This window comes from Micropterus dolomieu, linkage group LG21 (assembly GCF_021292245.1).
Source record: "Micropterus dolomieu isolate WLL.071019.BEF.003 ecotype Adirondacks linkage group LG21, ASM2129224v1, whole genome shotgun sequence".
In the NCBI taxonomy this organism is placed as follows: domain Eukaryota; kingdom Metazoa; phylum Chordata; class Actinopteri; order Centrarchiformes; family Centrarchidae; genus Micropterus; species Micropterus dolomieu.
In genome coordinates, this window is record NC_060170.1 from 20,830,465 (window position 1) to 20,833,833 (window position 3,369).

At 47.6% G+C, this 3,369-nt stretch overlaps 1 protein-coding gene and 1 long non-coding RNA gene across 2 annotated transcripts in view; both read left to right on the top strand.

The window, feature by feature from the left end:
- The window catches only part of ntrk2a (neurotrophic tyrosine kinase, receptor, type 2a), a 112,470-nt gene that overhangs the window by 48,677 nt on the left and 60,424 nt on the right, over positions 1-3,369 (top strand). The window lies entirely within an intron of this gene.
- Positions 47-3,341, top strand: LOC123960563. The gene is made up of 4 exons (XR_006822540.1): positions 47-410; positions 2,733-2,857; positions 3,001-3,113; positions 3,203-3,341. It is a non-coding gene; the product is annotated as an uncharacterized LOC123960563 (long non-coding RNA).

Below are 3,369 nucleotides of genomic sequence, written 5' to 3' on the forward strand. Positions count from 1 at the left end.
CTCCTCCTGGGGGATCACAAGGTGTTCCCAGGCCAGATGTGTTATGTAATCCCTCCAGCGAGTGCTGGGTCTACCCCAGAGTCTCCTCCCTTATTAGATGCCCGAACCACTTCAACTGGCTCCTTTCAATTCTACCACTGGAGGTCAGTGCTCCATACCCTTAACTTATTTAGGCTTGGACTTGGTTGAAGATACTAGAAGACGTCTTCTAGAACCAAGTCCAGTTGCCCTTGACCTCAACCTTCGTTGGACAACAGTCTGAACCTTTCTCTGAGCAACTCTCAGTCTCTCTGGGGCTTGTGAGCACCCCCACACCCATCTGGCACCTCTCACCCTGGCCAACTCCGGAGATGGAGAGAGTCCAGCCCCTTTTCAGGAGTTTGGTTCCTGGACCAGTGCAATGCATAGAGGTGAGCACAACTATATCTAGTTGGTTCTGCTTCACCTCCCATACCAGCTCTTGGTCCTTCCCTGCCAAAGAGGAAGCATCCACATCCCTAGGACCAGTCTGCCATGCTAAGAGCCAGTGTGCCTGGGTCCCCGCCTTTGCCTGCCACTCATTTACATTTACATTTACATTTACTCATTTGGCAGACGCTTTTATCCAAAGCGTAGCTCGTTCCACCATCGTGGTGTCAGAGATGAGAATAGCCGGGACTGGGATTGCTTTGTGTGAAGGGATGGCAGAACCAGGTGGCGTTCATTGGAGGAGCGTAGCGGCCGAGAAGGAACGTAAGTTTGTATTATGGAGTTTAGGTAGATGGGTGCAGACCCAGTAGTCCCTCTGTATGCAAGCATTAGTGACTTGAATTTGATTCTGGAGGCCACGGGGAGCCAGTGGAGGTCACTGAGTAATGGAGTGACATGAGTCCTTTTGGGCTGATCAAAAACCAGACGCGCTGCTGCGTTCTGAACCATTTGTAAGAGTTTCACCGCACAAGCTGGTAGACCTGGAGGGCATTGCAATAGTTGCGAGAGATAACCGTGGCCTGTACCAGAAGCTGGGTGGTGTACTGAGTGAGGTAGGACCTGATTTTCCTTATGTTGTATAGAGCAAAGCGGCATGACCGAGAGACAGTAGCAACATGGTCTGAAAAGGACAGCTGGTCATCAATCATGACACCCAAGTTTCTCACCACCTTGGTTGGAGTGATGGTTGCGGAGTCAATTTGTTGTGTGATGTTATGGTGGATAGATTGCTTGGCTGGAATGACCAAGAGTTCAGTCTTAGAGAGGTTTAGTTGAAGGTGGCAAGCCTTCATCCATGCAGATATGTCTGACAGACAGTCCGTGATCCACGCCGAGACAGTGGGATCGCCTGGCAGGAAGGATAGGTAGAGTTGCGTGTTGTCTGCGTAGCAGTGGTAAGAGAAGCCGTGTGAGCGAATGATCGGCCCCAGTGAGGTGGTGTAAATTGAGAAGAGAAGGGGCCAAGAACTGAGACTTGGGGCACCCCTGTGGAGAGGCAGTGGGAGGAGGATAATTGTCCTTGCCACAAAACATTGTAGGAATGCCCCGAGAGGTAGGATTCGAACCACAGGAATGCTTTACTCGAGATGCCCATTGCTGAGAGAGCAGATAGCAGGATCCTGTGGTTGACTGTGTCAAAGGCAGCTTATAGGTCAAGCAGCATAAGAACCGAGGATTGGGCTGCAGCTTTAGCTGACCTTAGGGCTTCTGTTACAGACAGAAGAGCCGTTTCAGTAGAGTGGGCACTAAAACCAGACTGATATGGATCTAGGAGCTCATTCCCTGAGAGGAATTCTGAGACCTGTTTGAATACTGCCTGTTCAATAGTTTTGGATAAAAAAGGTAGAAGAGACACTGGTCGATAGTTCTGAACTTGAGTTGGGTCAAGTGAGGGCTTTTTGAGCAAGGGTGTAACCCGAGCCCTTTTGAAAGTGGTCGGGAAGGTTCCTGAGGCCAGAGAAGTATTCATCACATGAGTGATTGTCGGGACCACAGTAGGAGATATGGCTTGGAGGAGATTCTTAGGAATCGGGTCCAGTGGGCATGTAGTTGGACGGCTACGGGTCAAGAGTTCTGATACTTCGCTCTCTGTGAGAGGAGTAAACGAGGAGAGTGAACAACCACTGACCTGGAAGGGCAGAGGAAAAGATATAGTAGGACTGCTACAATGGTTGAGTTTGAGTGTTTCAAAGAATTGGCTAGTTATAGCCTCCACTTTGCCTGTGAAGAAGGCAGCAAAGGTATCAGCAGACAAGTTTGGGGGTGGTGGAGGTGGAGGAGGATTTATTAGCGCTTTAAAAGTGGAAAATAATTTCCTTGAGTCAGTGGCACTGCTTATTCTGTCATTATAGAACGCAGTTTTGGAAGCACTGATGCTTGTTGAGAAGGAGGATAGGAACAATTGGTAGCCCATAAGGTCAGCGGGGTCTTTGGTTTTTCGCCATTTTCTTTCAGCCGCTCTGATATCGGTACGGAGCCCACGGATGGTATCAGTTAGCCACGGGTGGGGCTGGTTTGGGCGAGCAGGCTTGGTGGATAGAGGACACAGGCTATCTAGGCACGAGCTTAGTGTACAGCACAGAGATTGTGTGGCATCATTGACCTCAAGTGAGGAAAATGTGTTGAGGGTGGGTGAGTCATCTTGCAAAGCACACGGCCACAATGGCTATACCTGCACGTCAAAATAAAAGACAATATATTAAAGACACACTTACTTCCTTGCTCTTTTTGACAAGGGTCTACTGTCTTTCTGTGACTCATAGGGACTGCTTTTGGCTCTGTCTGCTGAACAGTGGGACCAGTTTTGTTGCTGGATTTGTCATCTTCTCAGTACTTGGATTCATGGCTCAGAAACAGGGTGTTACAGTGGACAATGTGGTTGAGTCAGGTACAGTATATACAAAGATGTCATCAAATTAAATGTTTAAGATCTTAGTAAATAGTCCAAACCTGAATACAATGCTCTAACATAACTAAGTATGTAGCATATGTATGTATGGAGTATCAACTTTTGCCTCGTTCACTTCACAGGTCCAGGTTTGGCCTTCATTGCTTACCCTCAGGCAACAGCTATGATGCCTTTGCCACAGTTTTGGAGTGTCTGCTTCTTCCTGATGCTCATTCTGCTGACAGTTGATACAAATGTAATAACATCTGTCACATAACCAATTGACAAATAGTAGACTTGCTTCAGACACAAATAAAATTGTTTGTTTATTTTACCGGTCCCCAGTTTGTTATTGTGGAGAGTGTTATCACCACAGTGAGCGACATGTTTCCGAAGTTGTTTCGTGCACCAGTGAGGCATGAGATCTTTGTCCTCATCATCTGTATATCCAGCTTCCTCATACAGCTTACCTTGGTTACGGAGGTAAACAAAAACAATTACATGAAACTTTC